At 49.9% G+C, this 24,690-nt stretch overlaps 1 protein-coding gene across 1 annotated transcript in view; it reads left to right on the top strand.

The window, feature by feature from the left end:
* Positions 1-1,512: 1,512 nt before the first annotated feature.
* Positions 1,513-24,690, top strand: part of CRACR2A (calcium release activated channel regulator 2A) — a 125,150-nt gene continuing 101,972 nt past the window's right edge. Inside the window, 1 exon segment of the mRNA XM_070371756.1 lies at positions 1,513-1,722. The gene's annotated coding sequence lies outside the window, so the exon portion shown is untranslated.

Here is a 24,690-nt window from a genome sequence, read left to right as displayed (position 1 = left end):
GGGAGGAGGGCAGGCCACCCGTGCAGCCGGCTCTGCTCTCTGAACCACCAGCCCTCAATCTGTGTGCTGGAGTGGCACCGAGACTCAGAGATGGACACAACCGTCTTTGACCTTGGGGCTGATGCAAGCAGGCATGCCACGTAATAGGGATGCAGAAGCCCAGTGACGGGGTGGGGACATCAGAAGGAGGGCGAGGGAGGCCTGACCGCCCTCTGAACCTCTGGTGGCCAGGGCTTTGGGGCAACCCTGCTGCTTGGGTGTGAGGTGGGGTGGGGGAGTCAGTGGTATCCAGGTTTCATGGAGAAGCAATACATGCGTGGGTGTTCAGTTGCTCAGTCGTGTCCAACTCTTTGTGACCCTGTGGACCGTAGCCCGCCAGGCTCCTCTGTCCGTGAGATTTCCCAGGCAAAACTAGGTTGCCATTTTCTCCTCCGGGGGATCTTCCTGACCCAGGGATCGAACTCCCGTCTCCTGCATTGGCAGGTGGGTTCTTTACCAATGAGCCACCTGCAAAGCCCCAAAGCAAGTACAGCACATAGCAATTTATGACAGCATCTCAGTAAGTGTTTACTTCTGTCCCTCCTGGAACAGGGCTGAGTGTGGAGGGGAGGAGAGCAGAAATGGGGGGAGATAGAGGATGCTAATCCACAAACCAGCAAGGGAACCAGGAAGGGGTTCACCAGGAAGGGGCTGGGAGTTCTGCTGGGGCCAGTGTCTGGGCACGGATTCCCTGGGAAGGGAGCATTTCGGTGGGGCCAGGATGGCTGAGTAGGATTTTGCAAGCAGAGAGGGATGGGAACGTGGACTCCAAGCAAAGCAAGAGTGTCAGCAGCTGGCAGGTGGCAGCAGCCAGTGTGCAGAGCGGGGCTGCGTGTGGGTGTTTTTGGAGAGGCTGTGAGGCTGGAAAGTTAGCTCGTGTGCACGGACGGTCTCGTGTACAGGGTCAGGGTCATCCTTCAACCCCACTGCCTCGGGAGGCCTTTGAAGCTTTATTAATATTTAAGGCTTTATTAATTGGATGCTTTCTATTACACAAGCACTCATGCCCACAGTAGAGTATACAGAAGAGGTAGAGAAGTATTACTATAAAGGACAAAGCCCCCAGAGATACCAGCTGGGGGTGGGCCTGGATGGTGCAGGTTTTCAGGGAGACATGCAGGAGATGCAGGTTTGATCCCTGGGTGGGGAAGATCCCGTGGGGGACGCCATGGCAACCCACTCCAATATTCTTGCCTGAAGAGTTCTATGGACAGAGGAGCCTGGCGGGCTGTCCATGGGGTCTCAAAAGAGTGGGACATGACTGAGCACACACACACACACCCCCCCCTAGTCTGCATCTTCTTCCAGTCTGAGGGCAAGGCCCAGGACGGATGTACACCTCTACAGAAAGTCCTGGAAACATCCTGGAATGGGACAGCAGGCCTCCAGGACTCCGGAACAGAGGGGCCCAGGAAGCCCAACCAGTCAGGCAGGCCACTTCAGCCCCGCCCTCACCACCCAGGCTCCCCCTCAGGGCAGTCAGAGGTTGCTGCCAGCTGGCCCCACACGCGCAGGCAGATCCTGGAGGGCTCCTAGAGGGCAGTGGCTCCTGGCACCACTCCCACCTCTGCCGCTGGGGGACAGTCCAGCTGCTGGGGCCAGGGGGGTCAGGCAGAGCCTGAAAGCTGTGGGCCTGCGGTGGTGTCGCTTGGGGACCGAGAAGGAGGTAGCTGCAGGTGCAAGGTAGGTCTGGAGCGGGGAGGGAGGGGGCAGAGAGGGGGGAAGGGAAGGGGAGGAGGGCAAGGGGAGGGGAGAGGGAGGTGTGGAGCAGGTGGGTGCTCCAGGCCCCTCTGCCTGGCCGTCTGCTGGGTGGTGGTGCTTCCTGCTGGGTGCCCCGCCGAGAGGGGCAGGGAATGTGTGCAGCACATGGAGTTCCGAGGGAGGCATGTGCCCAGGAAGCAGCTGGGCTCCCCAGCCCCGTCCCCAGGCCTGATCCTGGCCCCTCTGATACTCTGAACCCCGTGGGGACTGGAGGAGGGCCAGAAGCCCCGGGCTGAGATCAGAAGGGACCTCAAGGGCCCTGTCGTCATACCCAGCCTCTTCGTTTCAAGGATGAGGAGACCGAGGTTCAGAGCCGTGAGCTGCCTTGTCCAGGACGGCAGGTCTAGAAGCCCTAAGTCCTCTCCTGGGGCTCAGGGCTGCCGGGAGCCCATGCCGTGGGGCCAGGATGCAGCAGGCTATTGTTCTGAGTAGAAGCAAAGCCCTGGGAGGGACGGAGTCAGAAAGACAAAGAGACAGAAGAGAACCTCTCAGAGCAGAGGACGGTCAGGAAATGGGGCGTCACTTCCTCCCTGGCCGCGCTTGAGCTGTGGTCTGGCTGCGTGACTCAGCCAGACTTGGCTGCCTCTGGCCTGGGTGTGTGTGCCTGTGTGTGTGCACATGTATGTGTCTGTGTGGGCATGTGTATGCCATGCGTATGAGCATGTGTATACATAGGTACATGTGTGTGTGTGCATATATACACTCCATGCTACATGTTTGCTAAGTCGCTTCAGTCATGTCAGACTCTTTGCGACCCCATGGACTGTAGCCCGCCAGGCTCCTCTGTTCATGGGGTTCTTCAGGCAAGAATACTGGAGTGGGTTGCCGTGCCCTCCTCCAGGGGATCTTCCCCACCCAGGGATCGAACCAGTGTCTTTGTCTCCTGCATTGGAAGGTGGGTTTTTTCCCACTAACTCCACCTGGGAAGCCCACTCCAGCAGGTGCAAAAACCCTCTGGCTTAGGTGTGTGTGGATGTGTGTGGACGTGTGTGTACGTGTGTGTGTGCGTACATACACTCCAGCAGGTGGGAAAGCCCTCTGTTCCATATGTCTGTCCCTGGTCAACACAGTGACCTTGTTGAGAGCCAATCCTGGAAGAACCCTGGATGAATTAGTGGCTCCAGAGGGCAGGAAGGGCCTAGGGGTGGGAGTCCCCGGGGAGATCAGAGCCCAGGAGAAGAGCCTAACTCATGAGGTAGTGAGTTCCCTGCCTCTGGAAGAAACCAGCAGGTATCCACGAATCTTTTCATCAAGGTGTGGGCTGAGGGACATAAAACTGGGGCAGTGTATTCTGTACAGAACTGAAATTTTAGTTGGAGGGTCCAGAGTTTGTGCCCCGCTCTGGGTGGCATTAGCATGCAGGGTCAGGTGGTGTCTGCCCATCAGAACTGCTCTGCCCATAGGTTTGAGGGATAAAGGAGGACTGTGTCTGCCCTCTGAGGTCCCCTTGCTGCTTGGTACTGACTGGAAAGGGTGATGAATGCCCAAGTCTTGGGAAGTTGGCAGGAGGGGTCACCTCTGTAAGGAGTGGATTGGGTGGCCCCCTGGAGGTGGCACTTCACTGCGCCTTGAGGAGGAAGCTGGGTCAGTGCATTTGAGGGGAGGGACATCACGGTAGAGTTAGGGAGAGGGATGTGTCTGGGGACCGCCAGGGAAAGCGCAGTGGGCGATGTGGTCAGGAGTGGACCCACCAACAGCTTCAGCAGACGTGATGTTTTAGGCCTTGTCTCCCTTCCCTGCTGTTCTCAAAGCCGGATTTATTTATTTATTTTTTGGGGGGATTTGCTAGACGGTGCTTAGGTTTATTTATTTATTTTATTGGAGTATCATTGCTTTGGGAGCTTCCCAGGTGGCTCAAGTGGTAAAGAATCCACCTGCCAATGCAGGAGATGCAGGAGATGCGGGTTCAACGCCTGGGTTGGGAAGATCCCCTGGAGAAGGAAATGGCAACCCACTCCAGTATTCTTGTCTGGCCCATGGACAGCCCTGACGGTCTACAGTCCATGAGGTTGCAATGAGTTGGACACAGCTTAGCGATATAATTGCTTTACAATATCATGTTAGTTTCTGCTGTACAATGAAGTGAACCAGCTTATTTATGTAAACGTTTGGTTTAATGATCTTTGACACATGTACACACTCATAATTGCCAGCACAATCAAAACACAGAACATTAAAAACCCTTGAAGTATAGTTGATTTAAAGTATTAGTTTCAAGTGTCCACTAAGTGATTCAAATTTTTATGGAGTATACTCCACGTAAAGTTATTGTAAGATATTGGCTATATTCCCTGTGCTGTGCAATATATCCTTGTAGCATATTTATTTTACACCTTGTAGTTTGCCCTCTGAGTCCCCTGCCCCTATCTTGCCCCTCCCCTTCAAAGGTTGACTTCGCGTGATTTCACCTGTGGTTGCGTCGCGTGATGGGGTGGGAGACCTGTAGGTTCTGTCCTCAGGGGCCTCTGCACCTGCTTCAGGCTGATCTCCCTTCTGCCTCTTTCTTGGATTGTAACTGCTTTGTCCATTCAGACAAGGTCATCGGGCTGGATGCACTGGGTCAGACGCAGGAAGACCCTCTTGTAGGCCAGTGTCGGGGGTAGGTTCCAAAACCTACTCTGTCTGGGGGCACAGAATGACCTTCAGGGGTTTCTCTCAGCTTGAGGGATATGTTTTTTCTTTTGTGACACTTTCTTCAGGAGAAGTTGCCTTCCCTTCGACGGTTTGTTTTGGCTCCCAGCCCTGGTTTCTCAGAAATGCCAGCGGTTCTTTCTCCCCCGCCCGTTTGTTGACACATCCTGGTCAGGCTGGCAAGGCCGATGCGGGGGTGTGGCAGTCACGGGGTGGTGAGGGTTCTGGAGTCAGACCCTCCAGCATGGAGGCTGCAGGGAGGCAGGAGCAGATGGGTGTCCCACGGGGCTCAGATTCCAAGGGCCTCTGAACCCACGGAGCCTGTGCTGAAGGCCCCTTGTTCGCATTATAGAGCAGCCTTGTGGCTGGTTGGCGTTGCCCGATTGTCTGTTCCCGGGGCCCCTGGGTCTGGGCAGCTCCGTGTCCTGCTGGGCCAAGGGGACAGGTAAGGTGGGCGAGACTTAGTGAACACACTGTGGGTGTGCTGAGCCCTACCGGACCCAGGGTCCAGCGCAGTGGACACCCGCCTTCTAGATCCAGGTTCCAGTGTGGTGGACACCACCTTCTGGACCTGCACGTGTATCTTTGGCCAGACAGCCTCCTAAACTCCCTTTCCAACTCACAGCAGCGCCAGTGGAGGTTGGGGGCTGGCTCCAATGGCTCAATTACCAGTGCAGACAGGAGGAAAATCTCCTATTACCTGGGCAATTGGCTGGTTTCCTCTTTGTTTACTTAAGAGGCTATTCTGTGTTGAGCTCCGGGATCTGATGGATGGATGGAGCTTTGCCACATGGAAGCTGCAGAAACATACACCCTTGCCTGCTGGCTTGGAAGGTTGCATGGGTGCTGAGGGAAGGGTGGGGAGGTAGACCAGCTTCCTGCAGCCCCACCCTGATCCAATGCAGAATGTCAGGAACCCCTTCCCACTGCACCTTGAGGCTGGATGCACAGAAATGCATCAGTCTCGGCTCCACATTTGGTCCTGTCCCTGGTGGCTCAGACAGTAGTGTCTCCCTGCAATACAGGAGACCCAGGTTTGATCCCTGGGTTGGGAAGATCCCCTGGAGAAGGAAATGGCAACCCACTCCAGTATTCTTGCCTAGGAAATCCCATGGATAGAGGAGCCTGGCAGGCATGGGGTTGCAAAGAGTCGGAGACAACTGAGCAACTAACACACACATTACAGATGTGTGTGTTACAGATGAGAAACTCAAGGCTCCAAGAGCTGGAGTAACTTGCCTGAGATCACACAGCTCCTAAAAAGCTGAGCTGGGGTTTGAACCCAGTCAGGCTGGCCCCGGGGCCACTGGCTCAACCCCTCCCTGCCCCTAGAGATGCTGAGTGCCAAAAACAGTTCTGACTGTAACCCGTCATGTGTCCTGGGAATTCAGCCTCTAAGCTTGAGCTCCTTCCCTCTTCAGTGAGATAGGAATGATGGCCAGCTCGTCCATCCCGGGTGAGTTCAGGGTGTGAAAGGCTCTATGGCCACGGCTCACGTCCCCTGCTGGTCATGGTGGCTTTGCCCACTGAGTGTGTTCTTGAGTCCTGCTGTCTAGAGGGTCCCTGCCAGGGTGCCAGTGTTGGGCCGAAATTCCTCAAAGGGAAGGGATAGAACCACTCACTTAATTGACATCTATACTTATTGAGCCCTGGCTGTGCCAACTCATGCGAAGAGTTGACTCATTGGAAAAGACTGATGCTGGGAGGGACTGGGGGCAAGAGGAGAAGGGGACGACAGAGGATGAGATGGCTGGATGGCATCACTGACTCGATGGACGTGAGTCTGGGTGAACTCCGGGAGTTGGTGATGGACAGGGAGGCCTGGCGTGCTGCGATTCATGGGGTCGCAAAGAGTCGGATACAACTGAGCGACTGATCTGATCTGATCTGTGCCAGCTAAGGGTCCCCATGCATGCATGCTAAGTCGCTTCAATTATGTCCAACTCTTTGCAACCCTGTGGACCATAGAACTCCAGGTTCCTGTGTCCAAGAGATTCTCCAGGCAGGACCACTGGAGTGGGTTACATGCCCTCCTCCAGGGGATCTTCCCAATCCAGGGATTGAACCCTCAAACCTTATGTCTCCTGCATTGGCAGATGGGTTCTTTACTGCTAGTGTGACTTGGAAGCCCAAAGGTCCCCAGGGATCTGGTTTAAGAAGAGAGACCACAGCCAGCCAGCATCCCGGTCCCTGGGAATGATGATCTTCAGTGATGAGCAATGCTATGAGCACCTGCAGGGGAGCAGAGGAAGTGGGATGGAATTGAGCCTGGAGGAGGGCTAGACTTGGGCAGAGAGGACAGTGGGCAGTGTAGAAGGGGAGGGGATCTGTGATCGGACCGAGCATAGTGGACAGAGGCATGCTGCTGGGTGGGATCCCTTAGGGTGAGGTCTGCTTCACCAACTCACCCTGTCCATTTTCCAGCAGAGCTTTCTACTGAGGAGCTGCCCCTGGGGCTGCTATTGACTGACAGCCCAGAAATAGGCAGCTGGGTAACCCCCTTGGGCCCCAGCCTGTCAGGCCCAGGCTGGGGGCTTTTGCAGTCATAGGTCCCTGGGGGTATGGAGACAGACCTTTGGTGGCACCAGCCTGCCACGCCCTCTGGGGAACATGAGTGAGGTCATGGCCAAGGGTGTTCCAGATACTGGCCAGAGAGACTTCTCCAGCCGGGGTTTGTTTCTCTCTGGGGAGGGAAGGAAGTGGTGGTTTGCTGAAGGTCCTTTTTCTATGACCTGAGCAGGATGGAAAGTTCGAGGCTTTCTTCCTGAAGGCAAGGGTTTTCTGAACGAGAGAGAAACACCACCGTCCCCAGATGAGGACACAGGGTGAAGAAGAGGGGGTTCTTGGATGTTTCCTTCTGTTTCATCTCGATCATGTCAGAAATGACTGGGGAGGAACCATCAAGAGAGACACTGCTCTGCACACGAACCTTGTGATCTTGCTCTGCTGCTGTGGCCTCTGGTGGCCTTGGGTTTTCAAGCGTTCGGGAGCTTGGGTTCCGTGGGCATTCTGAGGAAAGTCAGCTCCACTCCATGGAGGTCTAGACTTGCCAGGCCTTGGGTGCGGGGGTCTGGCGCCCCCGCAACATCCCACAGAACGAGGGGACCCTGATCTCTGTGCTGCTTTCGGTTTAGTGTCTTCAGTGGGCTGACTGTTGGGTTTTAGGGTATTGTCTTGTTTTTTAATTTTTTTGGTAACTCGGTCTTTTTTCATCGGAGTAAAATATACTTGACATAAAGTTTACACTTTTAACCCTTCCTAAGGGTACAGCTCAGTAGCATCAGACATTCACAGTGCTACGTAACCACCCCCACCAACACCATCCCAGGAATGTCTTCATCTGCCCAGCTGCTCGGGTTTGATCTTGACCTTGACTCCAGGGAGGCCCCAGTCTCACTGTGTCTCAGCCTCCCTCCACACAGCCCCCTTGCCATCCGATGCCCTCTGCACTTGGGCAGTCTTTATGCTGCTGATTCCTGTCACTTTCTGGTTCTTTAATTCTCTGCTTCAGCCAATGGGCTCCTGTGAGACCGCCCTCCTTGGGGCTGGGTTCTGCGTTAAGCACTTCCCTGGTGGCTCAGATGGTAAAGTGTCTGCCTACAATGCGGGAGACCTGGGTTTGATCCCTGGGTTGGGAAGATCCTCTGGAGAAGGAAATGGCAACCCACTCCAGTACTCTTGCCTGGAAAATCCCATGGATGGAGGAGCGTGGTAGGGTCACAAGAGTCGGACACGACTGAGTGACTTCATTTTCTTTTCTTTCACTGTCTACTATGTTTCTCCCAGCCCTCCTGTAGGGGATTATTATCATTATCACCCTTTTCAAAGACGAGGAAGCAGTGTCAGAGTTGACACACCCAAAGGCACAGGATTTCAGAGCCAGGTTTTGATTCTGGACTCTGATCTTCCTCCACCATCGTCGTGTAGAACCAAGCACAGCCAACCCCAACTCCCACATCAGCATCTGCTTTAGAGGGCTTTTAGAACCTGCACGGGTTTGGGTCTGTAATAGATGAACTATCTTCCATTGGGATTCTCAACTGGAGCCTTTAGCCAAATAGGACTGGTTTGAAAATAGCTTAATTATGGACCATGCGGGCTACCCTGGTAGCTCAGTCGGTAAAGAATATATATATATACACACCGCATCTTTTTTTTATCTACTCACTGTCAGTGGGCATTTAGGCTGCCTCGAGTCTTGGCCATTGTGAATAGTGCTATCCACATAGGGGTGTGTGTATCTTTTTGGATCATGGTTTTCTGTGGATACGCGCCCTGGTCTCTGGCGTGTTTCTTGTTGCTTGTCGTTACCCTCTCCATGAGCTACACTAGTCCCTGCTGTGTTGCCCTATTCTTAGATTTTGGAGGTGCATTTTTGCTTGGGGCTCAGGGTTCTGGCTTCGGTAGATGTGATATAACTCTGAGGATGATGACAGCTGGAAAAACAGCAAGGAATAGACTCCCACAGGAAGTCTGCAAATAAGACAAGGTATTAAATGCCTGCAGTGTGTCAGGCACTTTTTCTAGGACTTAGCATCCCCATTTTACAGATGAGGAAACTGAGGCTCCTAGAGGTTAAATAGGTCATCTGAGTTCATACATCTAGTTCTGGTACAGACACCTCCCCAAGGGACACTTCACCACACTGATGCTCCTTCCACCCAACACGGGCTCCCTGCAAAGAGCTGCCCTGGTAGGTGGGGGGCCCTGCTGGATTCCAGAGATTAGTTAACAGACTTGTAGAATGGGTGCAGGATCCCCTGACTCCCCACTAGGTGAGTTGCCCCAGGCGCAGGCCGGCTGGAAATACAGGCGTGGGGAGGGCCAGTTAAAACATCTGCTATGGAACTCCTTTATAAGGAATGCAATTTTAATACATTGAACCGCAGCTCGAGTCAAAAACAAAGACCCAGAAAGGAACTGCTAAGGAAGATGAATGTTAATGAAAAAAAAAAATGACTCGGCCTCCATTATGTAATCATACATTGCAAACTAAAAATATTTTTTTTAACGCACAAGCCCCATTTACTGGGATTAGAAATAGAATAAAAAGCTCTAATTTGTACTGAATAGCAATCAGGTTATTCCACACACCACATCTGAATTTCCTAACATGGTAGGGACTAAATCAATGTGGTTTTATGGAATGCTAATGCCCAACCCTCAAAAAACCTCCAAAACACAAAAGCAAAATGCTTGAGCACCTACTGTGTGCAGTGCTTTGTACTGGGAGAGAGAACAAAGCCCATAGGACTTCTTCCGTCAGCATAAGTGACCCTGTCAAGGGAGTAGGACAGACTCTATGTTCTCTAGAAGGAAAGGGCCTTTGCAGAAAGCTTAAGTAGGTAGGCGAGAACAGAGCTGGGCTTGAAAGGATGGCAGAATTCAGCAGGTGGGGATGGCAGGGTTCTGGAAGGATGTTCCGTGAGGGTCATTCAGTCCATCTTAGTAGGCAGTGTCTGAGGACCAGACTGCATAGAAATTGAACCAAGGAGGTCCTGGCTGGACTATAAGATGTGCCTTGACCCTCCCCGTATTTCTATGGGTGACCTCTTCCACCGGCTGGCCTCTGCTGACTCGGCTCACCATCTAAAGCTGTGAGGAGCCAGGAGGCTCTTCTAGATCCTCTGAACTCTCATCTTTCCTGTAGATACAGGTGTCATAGGGAGTCAAGCACAGCTCGCCCTGCTTGGACACACGAGTGTCTGCTCTGGGGGTTTCTAGAACATGTGTGGGTGTAGGTGTGCGTCACATGGCCAGGCTCCGTTAGGAAGGAGGCAGTGTTTAGAACCCCGAAGAAGGTGCTGTGGGGCTGCAGGGGAAAGCAGGCAGACTCACTCTCAGAGACTTAGACTTTTCATACCACGTTATCCACCAGGAAAGCCAGACAAAACAGACGTCAGAAAGGAGAAGCCAGGTGGCTGCCCTGGTGGCTCAGATGGTAAAGAATCTGCCAGTAATTTGGGAGACCTTCGTTCGATCCTTGGGTTGGGAAGATCCCCTGGAGAAGGAGATGGCAACCGACTCTAGTATTCTTGCCTGGAGAATTCCATGGACAGAGGAGCCTGGTGTGCTGCAGTGCATAGGATCACAAAGAGTCAGACATGACTTTGTGAATGAACAACAATAAGCTTATATTTTTTACAGTCCAGTGGTTTCCATCCATTCATCAGATTGGGCTCAATTAACATTTGCTTCCCAGGTCAGCACAACAGCTCCATGTGACGTGGGCACAGGCCTCGGTTGCTGTTCAGTCACTAAGTCGTGTCTGACTCTGCGACCCCATGGATGGCAGAACCCCAGGCTTCCCTGTCCTTCCCCGTCTCCCAGAGTTTGCTCAAATTCATGTTCATTGAGTTGGTGATGCTCTCTAACCGTCTCATCCTCTTCCGCCCCTTCTCTTTTTATCTTCAATCTTTCCCAAACTCAGGGCTTTTTGTCAACAAGGTGGCTGCACAGTCTAGTTAGGGCCCTGAGGCTTGGCCAATGTCCTATATTCCAGAACTTTCCAGCCACCATAGCAAGACCCTCGGGTGGCAGTGGGAAGGGTCGGGGCTGCCTGGGACCTCAGTGATCCTGGACTCTGCTTCCATCCAGAGCGAGCTGGAGACACCCCCAAATCTACTGGGACTCTGAGGCTTGATCATCTTTAAGAAACAGTCCTCAGTCTGTCCTGCTGTTCAGAGCTCCCACCCTCCCTTTGCCAATATTTGTCCAGGGCTGTGGAGATCAGGTGTAACCGTGGATAAGAAGGAATGGAAGATGGTGGGAGTCAGGGAGTATGGATGTATGTGGTCAGACTCCCGTGGACTTAACTTGTGTCGATTCCATCATCTCTCATTCCCTGAGTGTCTCCCATGTACGAAGCCCTGGGCTGCGAGACGGGGCTATTGTTATCACCCTTCATTTAGAAGCAAGGAGCTGAGAAGCTCCGGGTCCCATAGCCGGTTGAGGTAGAATCAATTCAAATTCAGCACTCACACAGCAAAGCCCGGCTCTTAGGAGTGTCAGCCGCAGGACCCTGGTGATGGTCCCTCATGTGGACGGAGCTCTTTGTCATGCACACAGTAGTCCATGCTCTGCTTTTAGGTCTTTACAGCAGCAAGGTGACCATCATGCTGGCTGTTATACAGCTGACTTTGCATAGTAAATGAAATTATGACTGTGGAGACACTCGGGAAATTGTAACATCCTCTACAAATACGGTATAATTGTTGACTCTGACTTACAGGTGAGAGGAAGATGAAATCAGAGAGGTGAAGGGGTTTGCCTGGGGACACGTAGGGGACAAAGGGCAGAGTGAGGATGCTAGCCCAGGCCCTAGAACCTGGTGCTATTTGCCTCCTTTAGCCATCAGGGGGAGACTGCTTTGGGGTTTATCTCTCCCTTCTCCATCACCACCAGTTTGGTGGTGGAAACCCCACCAAATCGGTGCCAGATGAAAATTAGGCAGAGATTCCAAGGAAGACTAAGCTAGCTTTTCTTAGCTTGGCTTCCTTGTCCTAAAGGGAATGGGGGTGAGGTTGAGGATGGAACTGGGGACTGTGGCTGCCAGCGTTGGGGGTTAGGATGCAGAAGTGGCACAGAGGGGTCCTTTGTGTGCTGCTGCTTTCTAGGTGGCGGAAGAGCCCTGGAGAGGGCTGGGCAGGACTGGTCGTTTTGCCCCTCAGATGGACCAGCAGGCGTTTTATGATCTCAAAAAACTGTTGTTGTTCAGTCACTAGGTCGTGTCTTGACTCTCTTCAACTCCATGGACTGCAGCACGCCAGGCTTCCCTATCCTTCGCTGTCTCCCAGAGTTTGCTCAGATTCATGTCCATTGAGTCAGTGATTCTATCCAATCATCTCCTTTCCTCCTGTCTGACATACACCTTTAAAAACTGTCCTTTATTAAGGGTCTCTTTGTGGCAAACTAGAATTTTGTTTATCAGATATTGCCTTCATTTCCTTCATTCTCATAAAACTGTGAACACGAATTATGTTAAAATTGTGAGCGAAGCGGGAATCTAGGGTCCACCCCTGGGGCTTGTGTGTTCACATGCAGTATTTATAAAATAAAGAAATCATAAACATTTTGTTAGAAAGATCTTAGGCTTGCTACTGCAAAGATGAAAAGACCAGCTTTAAAGCATCAGCTCTGCGGTGTAGCCTCGTATGACGGGAAAGAGTGCCAGGCTTCTATCTCACACTTGAAGCAGAGGGAGGAATTCCATGTGGCTAACGACATCTTATTTACTTGCTTGTTTATTAATTTTTAAAAAGATAAGGAGTAAACATTTATTCCACACCTCCTAGATGCAGAAGCTACGCTGGAAGCATTTATATGTGGTCGCTCATTTATTGCTTACAAAGACCTCGCTTATGAATTTTGAAGATGAGGCTATCAAGACTGTGAGAGATGAACTTGATCCAAATTTCCCAGACAGTAAGAAATGACAACTTGATATGGAGATAAATATGTCTGACTCCCAATTGCTGTTTCTTCAATAATAGACTGAGAAAATCTATTTTCATTTGCTTTGTTTTTCACTCCTTCTCAATCTCTGATCTTCCATATGGAATCTTTCTTACTGTCTGAAATACCCCTTTAAAAATGTCTTTTATTAAAGGGTCTGCTTGTGGCACACTAGAGTTTTATCAGATAATGTCTTCATTTCCCTTATTCTTAAATGACATTTTCTTTAAGCCTAGAATTGTCAGATGACACTTTCTTTCAGCATGCCGAAGGTATTCTTTTTTCATCTTCCTCATGCTAAAAGAAAGTATCATCTGAGAATTCCATTTAGCATGGACCGAATTGTGCAAGAGGTAAGTTAATTCAGTGGAGGTTGGCCTTCTGGACCTAGAAGCCCGGCCTGTACTGATTGGATTTTGTGAGCTCTCTGACCGGCTCATGAGATGCCTCAGCCGGGAGGTGTGGCTTACCCAGCAGAGATTATTCTGCTCAGCACCCCACCCCCGGAGGACGTGATGCTGTAAGTAGCAGGGAGCAGACAAGAGGAGATTTGCAGAGACTTCCTCTCTGAAGGAGTCATTTTATTTCTGAGAGTTTCCAAGATAGATGTAGAGGGAACCACTGAGTCCAAGCCGGCCTCCACCTCTCCATCTCCACCTATGCCACATCCAACCCCTCCATCCTCTCGATCCCATATCTAAACAGCTGGAGCACCCGTTCATCTGTCCCGGCCACAACCCGCTCAGGACACACCATTGCTTGTGTGGACTGTGAAAGTGAAAGTCGCTCACTCATGTCCAGCTCTTTGCGACCCCATGGCCTCTATAGTCCATGGAATTCTCCAGGCCAGAATACTGGAGTGTGTAGCCATTCCCTTCTCCAGGGGGTATTCCTAACCCAGGGATCGAACCCAGGTCTCCTGCATTGCAGGTGGATTTTTTACCAGCTGAGCCACCAGGGAAGCCCTGGACTTTATACAGTCCTGTCTGGACTGTAATATTCCCCTAACTGGTCTCAGTGTATCCACTTCCTCAGCTCCTCCTCCTCCTCCTAAATTCATTCCCACAAGAAGCCCAGGTCACCTTTTAAAAATGCAAATCCTGTCTCTTGCAGCTTTTAGGTGTTACTTCAATGATTCCCACGGCTGCGTGGGTGAAGCCCCCAGTCCCAGCCTGCCCCCCGAAGCCTCACTCTTCAGCCTCATCCTGGCCGCCTTTGTCAGGTTACCATTGTTCTGGCCGTCTTGGTTTCCTTCCGGTTCTGAGCACGTTAAAGCTCTTCTTCCTGAGGGTGTTGGCACCTGCCGTCTCCTCTCCCTAGAACGCTCTCCGTCCCCTTTCCTGGCTCACTCCTACTCATCCTACGGGACCCAATGTAAATGTCCCTTTCTTTCCCGCATCCTCTGTCTATGTCAGCCTTGCCGCTTCACGCTCCCTCCAGCAAGCATCTGCATCTCTCCGTGTCTTCAGCAGAGCAGGTACCTCAGTTGTGATCCCATATCTGACTTGCAGTTTCTGTTCATTGTGTGTGTTCCCCACTACCTGATGAGGGCTGGGCTCACAGACGTCTGTTCTTCACTGTCGGTGACACAGACCACAAAGCCCAGCCCGCTGCGGGTGTTGTTCACCTGGAGAACAAATATCCATCTGGCTTATTTAATCACATAATAATAATTATGAAACAATGATCCCATCTACCTTACCTCTCAATATATGAGAAACAAGACTTGAGACTCCCTCAAAAAATTTTATGTCCTTTGCTTTTACTGTAATAAATACAACAGCTGTCTACCTATCTATCCCATACATATGCATATATATACATACATATCAAAATTGTAATTGATATAAATACATATATCAACATATAATATACCTATATAATGTGTATATCTCTAATATGTACGTATGTAATGTGTATATGTATATATGCTGTAGCTTGTCTGAACCATCACCTCACCTCCTCCTGGTCTCTACCCCCTGCTCAACCTCCATTCCCAGCATTTGGGCCAGAGATCTCATCCCAAAGAATAAAGCTTCATCACACCACTTCTGCGATACCAGAGGGAGGCAGTCCTGCATCTCCCTTAAGAGCCAGGAAAGCATTTCCAGGGACAGTCCACAAACCCCTCTCCTGTCTCAGTGACCAGAGGTGGGTCAGAAGCCCACCCCCTACCACCCTCTGGAAAGGGCCTGTGCTTGCTTTGACTGGATGGGACCCTGAGCCGAGCATAAACTTTGCTTATTCTGAGTGATCAACAAAATTGGAATCTTGTTGGAAAGGAGGAAGGGAGAAGGGATGATATTAGGCAGGTAACCGGGATCTGCTTCAAAACCTGACCCGGACCCAAGCTAGCAGTTGATTTCAGAAGCCCCAGGAGGAAAATTAAGTGACTCTCAGCATGTTCTCTCCCCTGAGCTCTATCATGAGTTACTCGAAGCCAAACTGAGGACACTTTCTTGCAGTCTGTTTCGCCTGCAGGTCCTGCCCTGACCACATCTGCCCTTAAGGAGGCTGACCCACAGTCAGGCCACTGGGCCGCTTGTCAAGGGTGGGCGGCAGCGACTCGCCACCCTGTCTGCCTCTCCCCCTTGTGATCAGTGCGGCCATGGCTCTTTCCACGAAGAGGGCTGCAGGACGGGCGCTGGACAGCCAGAGCCCAGAGCCAGGTGTCCAGGGGAAACCCCAGGAAAGCCCAGGCAAGGTGAACTCCTTCTACAACCCCAGGTGTGGAGCTGGACACAGGGCTTCTTATGGTGAGAATCAGAGGTCCTCGAGGTAGATATGGTGGGAGCAGCCACCTGCAGGAAGGCTGGGCCACATGAGCAGAGGTTCCGAGCGATGCTGCAGGAAACAGTAGGTCTGACCTTCCGTAGCCCCTCTTTTTAAAAATCAATCATCAATCAATTATTTTTGGCTGTGCTGGGTCTCTGTTGCCACACTCAGGCGTTTTCTAGTTGCAGTGAGTGTGGGCTGCTCTCTAGGTGCAGGGCACGGGCTTCTCTCGTCGCAGAGCATGGACTCTAGGCTGCAAGGGCTTCAGTAGCTGTAGCGTGTGAGCCCGGCAGTTGCAGCTCCTGGCTGTAGAGCACAGGCGCAGTAGTTGTGCTGCATGGGCTTAGTTGCCCCAAAGCGTGTGGAATCCTCCCGAACCAGGGATCGAACCTGTGTCCCCTGCGTTGGCAGGTGGATTCTTTACCACTGCGTCGCCTAACAAGTACTGCACACTGGGTGATTTCAAGCAACAGAAATGTGTTGTCTCAGTTGCTCTGGAAGAAGGAAGTTCAGGTTCAAGGTGTCGCAGGGCTCTGCTCCCCCTCTGGCCTGTAGGGCGGTCCTTCCTGGCCTCCTCCTGGATCTGGTGGTTGGCAGGCCATCTTCGGTGTTTCTCAGCTTTCAGTAATAGAGCTCTTGCCTGCACCGCAACATGGTTTGTCCTCGCGTGTATCTGTCTTAAGGTGGCTGTCTTTTTCTGAGGACACCGGTCGTATCGCGGTACCTTCTGAAGTCCTGGGGGTGAGGACTTCATTGTGCCTTTTCTTGGAGATCAGAATTCAACCTGGAACACTAAGCGAGCTCATTTCAGTGACAAGATTAGGATATGGGTGGGGCTGGGGTGAATACTTAACTGTGTCTCTTGGTCCAGGTGGAAGAGACAGGTGACATGCATCATCTCACCAGAGCCCCACAAGGACACACTATTCCTATTCCTGTTTTATAGACAAGAAAACAGTAACAAAGTCCCTCGGCCAGGATTTGTAACTTGTACATGGCAGACCTGAGACCTGAACCCAATAATTTCTGTCTTTAGAAACTCCTGTTTTATTCAATATATTACGCTGCCTCTGGAAAAAAAAAAAAAAGCGTGTGGCTTACTGTTACACCTCTCACCTTTGTGATTGTTGTCAGTGGTGGCACGGCGATAACCGTCATGATGAAGAGAACGTCTCTGAAAATGGGTGAAATGATGACGTACCCTGAAGGCACACAAAGAGGATGCTGTTTTGTTCTTCTGACAAAGGCGATGGCTCCTCCTTTGTGGGCTGTCACATTGTAGAGAGGAATTGGCTTCATCGCCCCCTGTGCCCAAATATCAGTGGAGCAACTTCTGCATGCCCGACTCTGTGCCAGGGGTGAGCGAAGAGACGAATGAGCCACATCCAGGTCCCAGGGCCCAAGGGACGACCCATTGACCAAACCTGGTACAGGGATGTGTCAGCCTGGGTCCTGAATTTCTTGACAAAAGAAACAAATTTACTGTGGAGCAAGGAGGTGAGTGGTTTCCTGTCTTGGGCCCACCATTGCTGATGAAGGAAGGAAGTGGGGACCGGAAGTGGAGGCTGTGAGTTAAGGTGTTGAGCCATCTCTTGCCCGCCTCCCAGGGGGAGGCTGACAGTCCTGGGCTCCGGAGACCGTGGGCTTCTTGACACTGGATCTGGCAGGGTCTAGAGGCAGCCAGAAGGAAGCCTGCTTTCCCCTTTCCACCCCCAGCTCAGCATTTCTCATTCCTGGTCATTCATTGAGCGGCTGAGCCGCGCTGCCTCCCTCTGGGGCATTTACCCTCTTCCCCAGTGAAGCTTGGGGGCCAGGATGGGGCAGGAGGGCACCTTCATAGGTCCCCGTGTTGGACTTTTGAAGTCACAGCCCAGCAAAAGCATCTGCAGGCCAGGGCTTCTCATCACGGAGACATGCCTTTTTTTTTTTTAATTGTTTCACTCTATCTTCCATCTCCCCCAAGTCTGCATGCATCTGTCATCTCTGTGGTTATCTTAGAACAAGGGGGTTGCTTTCTATTTATTCTTTCTTGAGTGTAGCACTAACCGCAAAGGCTGCAGGGGAGGGGGGCGGGTGTCGGGGGCGGGGGGAAGGAGGGAGCCAGTGACTCTTCAAGCCCTGTGGTGCCGGGTGCAGTCGGAGCTGGTGGCGAAACTAACAAGACAAAGGTGGTGAACGCACCCCAGGGGCTTCGGGAGGATGTGGCCTCTGCGTCTGTGGATGAGTCAAGGGGACGAGTCGCTTTCTGGTTAAAAAAGAATTCGGAGTCCTGAGGGATACAGACGACCGGCATTGCTAGGGCCACAGCTGTGTGGACTGGCCGCTGGGGGGGACATTCAAGAGAAAAGTCCCCTGTCTGTCTTGTCCTTGAGGAACCTGATGGCAAGAAGAGGAGATAAATAACAAGGATTCACTGTAGAGCACAGAGAACTATATTAAATATCTTGTAATGAGCTATCCTGGCAAAAGATCTTTTAAAAAAAGAACATAGATATATACATGGGAAAAGTGGAAGTGTTAGTCACTCAGTCATGTCCAGCTCTTTGCGACTCCATGGACTGTAGCCCACCAAACTCCTCTGTCCATGGGCTCTTCCCAATATGAATGCTGGACTGGATTGCCATGTCCTTCTCCAGGGAATCTTCTCGACCCAGGGATCAAACCTGTGTCTTCTGTATTTCCTGCATTGGTAGATGGATTCTTTACCACTGAGCCACCTGGAAAACCCATGTATGTCTGTGTGTGTATATATGCAGTTTAATAATAAGGAATCTCTTGCAAAATTTACATGTTACAATGATTTCCTTTGGGGCTGCCTGTGTGTTTCATTCTGACTCTGATGTTCTTATTAGTGATCTACCAAACAGCTTTTTCCAATTCAACTTCCTCTCCCCACCACCTAAAGAAAAACGATATTGTTTCCTAGGGTTTTTAACGCTAAAGACTGAATGTGTGCCCGCCTCCCTCCGTGAGTGGAGTTTTCCAGATGGACACTTGTTCTCCGTGAAATTTTGTTCCAGGTCTCAGCATGGCCAAGTGTATTAGAATGTACTTTTATATAAGGCTTAGCTCGTTCACAAGAAGAACATACTTCCTTGTTTCCTTGTTTTCTCCGTTTCCACACCATAATTTAATTTGGCAGTGAGGTTATTTCCTTCCTGTTATCAGATGCAGACAGGTAAATGTCCTCACATTTTTTATCTCGTTGTCCTCTGCTCTTTTATTTCCTCCTGCTGTTTATATGGATGGTTTAGTCTAACCTTATCCATCACGAGTAGGTGTGAGCATTGCCTGCCCCAATAAGTGTTCTAGGGCAGTCATGCGTGAATGCTTCCTTCCTGAAATAGTTATGATTTTGTTATAAGTGGCTTTCCCTTTTCTCTTTTATATCACAATTATAGCTCAATGATGCATGTAGGTCAACTGACTTATCGAGGAATTTCATCTCTGGCAGTGAAGAGGGCATTTCCAAATATTTGTTATAAAGATGGGGTGTTGACTGGGGAGAGGGTGGGGTGTCACTGGGTGGAATGATCTCTGAGGTCTCTGATCTTCTTCTTCTGCAACGTTGAAAAATCAGGAGACGACAGACAGTGTGACTGGTGTGGAAACTGAGAATCATCCTGTGGGTGAAAGGTCATGTCGCTCATGATGTCTGCCTGGATGGGAGGCTGGGAGTCCTTGAGACTCAAAGCACCGACTGCCTTCCCAATGCCTCCCACGATGCCCAGCACACGGTCAGTTGCTGTTGTTCAGTCGCTAAGTCGTGTCCGACTCTTTGTGACCCCGTGGACTGCAACACTCCAGGCTTCCCTGTCCTTCTCTATCACTCAGGGTTTGCTCAGATCATGCCCATTGAGTCAGTGATGTTATCCAACCATCTCACCTTCTGCCAACCCCTTCTCCTCCTGCTGTCAGTCTTTCCCAGCATCAGAGTCTTTTCCAATGCGTTGGCCCTTTGCATCAAGTGGCCAAAGTATTAGAGCTTCAGCTTCAGCATCAGTCCTTCCAATGAATATTCAGGACTGATTTCCTTTGGGATTGATCGATCTCCTTGCTGTCCAATGGATTTTCAAGAGTATTCTCCGACACCACAGTTCAAAAGCATCAATTTGTCGGTGCTCAGCTTTCTTTATGGTCCATCTCTCACAACCATACATGACTACTGGAAAAACCATAGCTTTGACTAGACGGACCTTTGTTGACAAAGTGATGTCTCTGCTTTTTAATATGCTCTCTAGGTTTGTCATATCTTTTCCAGTGGTCACATATTCTGAGAGACTAAATGCAGTTCCATTTGAAAGTATTCACTTTGATGTCAGTCAGGACTGTGTATGACTTTTGCTCTCTGCAGTGTAACTTTGTTAAAAAAATATGGAAAATCCATCAATAAGATGCAAAACATGAATTAATGAAGGTGAAAAAAAAGCACTGGCTCTCCCTAGGCTGGACTTCAGAAGCTAGGAAACTCTAAAACACAAAACAAAAACAAAACCTCACCTAATGTCTCCCCAGCTCGTGCACACACCTCATACCTTGACCCCACTCAAGATCAGGTGAGTCTCTGCAGTGAGGGCCAGGGATCTGGAGTCTAAAAACATCTCCAGATAACTCTCATGAACTGAGAGGGCTGTGATGGGACTCATGTCCCAACCTCCAGACCCCAGACCCCCTGAATCGGGAGTATGGAGTCTTAGCCACTGGACCACCGTGGAAGTCCCTCATGCTGTCCCTTTGCCTGGAATCTCCTCTGCTCCTTTCCTTCCCCCCCAGTTCTCCGTACCATGTAGGGCCCACATACCTACCCCATCCTCTGTCAAGTCATAACTTCTCACCCAAATCATAGTTCTTTATCATGTGCTGAAGTTTTCTTGAAAAACGTCCTTTATCGTATAAGCAGTATATGTTTGTCCTAAGAGAAAAGAGCTGAGAATATCAGATCAGATCAGATCAGTCGCTCAGTCGTGTCCAACTCTTTGCGACCCCATGAATCTCAGCACGCCAGGCCTCCCTGTCCATCACCAACTCCCGGAGTTCACTCAGACTCACGTCCATCGAGTCAGTGATGCCATCCAGCCATCTCATCCTCTGTCATCCCCTTTTCCTCCTGCCCCCAATCCCTCCCAGCATCAGAGTCTTTTCCAATGAGTCAACTCTTTGCATGAGGTGGCCAAAGTACTGGAGTTTCAGCTTCAGCATCATTTCTTCCAAAGAAATCCCAGGGCTGATCTTCAGAATGGACTGGTTGGATCTCCTTGCAGTCCAAGGGACTCTCAAGAGTCTTCTCCAACACCACAGTTCAAAAGCATCAATTCTTCGGTGCTCAGCCTTCTTCACAGTCCAACTCTCACATCCATACATGATCACAGGAAAAACCATAGCCTTGACTAGACGGACCTTTGTTGGCAAAGTAATGTCTCTGCTTTTGAATATGCTATCTAGGTTGGTCATAACTTTCCTTCCAAGGAGTAAGCGTCTTTTAATTTCACGGCTGCAGTCACCATCTGTAGTGATTTTGGAGCCCCGAAAAATAAAGTCTGACACTGTTTCCACTGTTTCCCCATCTATTTACCATGAAGTGGTGGGACCGGATGCCATGATCTTTGTTTTCTGAATGTTGAGCTTTAAGCCAACTTTTTCACTCTCCTCTTTCACTTTCATCAAGAGGCTTTTGAGTTCCTCTTCACTTTCTGCCATAAGGGTGGTGTCATCTGCATATCTGAGGTTATTGATATTTCTCCTGGCAATCTTGATTCCAGCTTGTGTTTCTTCCAGTCCAGCGTTTCTCATGATGTACTCTGCATATAAGTTAAATAAACAGGGTGACAATATACAGCCTTGATGAACTCCTTTTCCTATTTGGAACCAGTCTGTTGTTCCATGTCCAGTTCTAACTGTTGCTTCCTGACCTGCATATAAATTTCTCAAGAGGCAGATCAGGTGGTCTGGTATTCCCATCTCTTTCAGAATTTTCCACAGTTTATTGTGATCCACATAGTCAAAGGCTTTGGCATAGTCAATAAAGCAGAAATAGATGTTTTTCTGGAACTCTCTTGCTTTTTCTATGATCCAGCAGATGTTGGCAATTTGATCTCTAGTTCCTCTGCCTTTTCTAAAACCAGCTTGAACATCAGGAAATTCACAGTTCACATATTGCTGAAGCCTGGCTTGGAGAATTTTGAGCATCACTTTACTAGCATGTGAGATGAGTGCAATTGTGTGGTAGTTTGAGCATTCTTTGGCATTTCCTTTCTTTGGGATTGGAATGAAAACTGACCTTTTCCAGTCCTGTGGCCGCTGCTGAGTTTTCCAAATTTGCTGGCATATTGAGTGCAGCACTTTCACAGCATCATCTTTCAGGATTTGAAATAGCTCAACTGGAATTCCATCACCTCCACTGGCTTTGTTCGTTGTGATGCTTTCTAAGGCCCACTTGACTTCAATTCCAGGATGTCTGGCTCTAGGTCAGTGATCACACCATTGTGATTATCTGGGTCGTGAAGATCTCTTTTGTACAGTTCTTCTGTGTATTCTTGCCATCTCTTCTTAATATCTTCTGCTTCTGTTAGGTCCATACCATTTCTGTCCTTTATCGAGCTCATCTTTGCATGAAATGTTCCTTTGGTATCTCTGATTTTCTTGAAGAGATCCCTAGTCTTTCCCATTCTGTTGTTTTCCTCTATTTCTTTGCATTGATCGCTGAAGAAGGCTTTCTTATCTCTTCTTGCTATTCTTTGGAACTCTGCATTCAGATGTTTATATCTTTCCTTTTCTCCTTTGCTTTTCACTTCTCTTCGTTTCACAGCTATTTGTAAGGGCTCCCCAGACAGCCATTTTGCTTTTTGCATTTCTTTTCTATGGGAATGGTCTTGATCCCTGTCTCCTGTACAATGTCACGAACCTCATTCCATAGTTCATTAGGCACTCTATCTATCAGATCTAGGCCCTTAAATCTATTTTTCACTTCCACTGTATAATCATAAGGGATTTGATTTAGGTCATACCTGAATGGTCTTGTGGTTTTCCTTACTTTCTTCAATTTAAGTCTGAATTTGGCAATAAGGAGTTCATGGTCTGAGCCACAGTCAGTTCCTGGTCTTGTTTTTGCTGACTGTATAGAGCTTCTCCATCTTTGGCTGCAAAGAATATAATCAATCTGATTTCGGTGTTGACCATCTGGTGATGTCCATATATAGAGTCTTCTCTTGTGTTGTTGGAAGAGGGTGTTTGTTATAACCAGTGCATAGCAAACGGTAAAGAAGAGAAAAAAAAAATCACTCGTAAACCCAATAAACGGAGAGAGTTGCTGGTAACGTCGGGGTATATTTCCTTCACATCTTTTTATTCAGTACACAGTCACACACACATACACTCACAAACATGCACACACCCATTCATACACACACACACACATGCTTATTCCCTTTCTACCTTACATTTTAGTTGCTCACATGCATCTGAGTCCACTGAGTGCTGAGCTCTCTGGGAACCCTGATGCTGTGTCGCTCATCATGTTTTATCTCATGTTTAACTCATGTTTTATCTCTGTTCCCTAACGCAGCATCTTGCGTTACTGTGCGTGCTAAGTCGCTTCAGTTGTGTCCGACTCTTTGTGACTCCATGGATTGTAGCCCGCCAGGCTCCTCTGTCCATGGGATTCTCCAGGCAGGAATACTGGAGTGGGTTGCCATGCCCTCCTCCAGGGGATATTCCTGACCCAGGGATCCAACCCTCGTCTCTTGCATCTCCTACACTGGCAGATGGATTCTTTATCCACCTGGGCCTCTGTCAGTGTGAGCCCAGGAGAACGGCTGGGTGAATTGGTTTGGCCTCAGGATGCAGCAGATCATGAATTAGAGGAGGTGAACGTGCAGTCCTGGCACTTGCTGGTGATTTAAAACTCACGTGCAGCCCTCCAGCACCAGCCGCTGCTAGCCCATCAGGTGCTCTGCTGGGTGGCTGGGGAAGTGGATCAAAATCCACAATGATTCCACCAGCGGCTGGAACACGGCTGGATGAGTCAGTGCATTCTACATCCCACGTCAGGCTGATTCGAAAGCAGCTCGGTCCTTGCTAGTTCACAGAAGCCCTTTTCTTGACTAGAATGACACAGTTGATTCTGGCCAATCTTTCTTTTTTCTTTCTGATCAAAAATAGTGTCGGCGTTACACTTGGAGAGGGGGCGATTTTTTTCCCTTCTCTGAGACATCAGCTTTGGCTCTAAAATACTCTCGCTTAGATGAAAATTCAAGAGGTTCTTGAGCTGAGGTTGGAAGTGGAAATGACAGACTCTCTTCCAAAAACGCGTGGTATTTGGTAGAGGTGGGTGGGAACAAGTCAGGGAGGGGACCTCGGGGGAAAGCAGATCAGAGCAGTTGAGAAGGTTTCATGGGAAGAAAGGCAGCAGAAAATGTTCGCTGAACATCAGAATCCCTTCACGGCATAAATGGGGAACATGGGAGGCTGGCGGCATATCGAGTACCTTCCTTTTGGGGAATGAAATGTAGACACGTCATCGGTATAGATGGCAACCGCACCAAGGGAGCAGACAGAGGGTGACAAGCCCATGTGTCTTCTGAGATGTGTGCTTGACTACGGCAGGAGGTTTGTTATTTAGGCATCCTTTTTCTTTAAAAATATGTGGCAGAGCAGAAGCTATTTCTAGAATTAAATACCTCCGAGGGAATTTCATGACAAGATCAAGGGAAAAGTCTGCAAAGTTTTGGCTTTGGATGAAAAGCATCTAAAACCAAGTGAAATCAAAGGGAACCTTAAGCTAACACATTATTGATGCGGGTGTTGGGAAGAAAGCTCAGCTGGGGAGGCTCTCTGGGGACCGAAGCCTGGAGAGGAGAACGTGGAAATATTCAGGGCTTGGCCTCTCTCCGCACGCCAGGATCAGACAGGAAATGCAAGGGTTTTGGTGGTTGACATAGTGCCAAGGGGAAGCTTGGGAGCCCGACGCCCAAGGAGGCTGGAAGCTGGGATGTTGGTGGTGATGGGGGTAAGGGAGATGTCTGTTTTAAGAAA

This window comes from Bos mutus, chromosome 5 (assembly GCF_027580195.1).
Source record: "Bos mutus isolate GX-2022 chromosome 5, NWIPB_WYAK_1.1, whole genome shotgun sequence".
NCBI classification, from domain to species: domain Eukaryota; kingdom Metazoa; phylum Chordata; class Mammalia; order Artiodactyla; family Bovidae; genus Bos; species Bos mutus.
The sequence above is the reverse complement of the archived record's forward strand: the minus strand, read 5'-3'. Positions and strand labels throughout refer to the sequence as shown.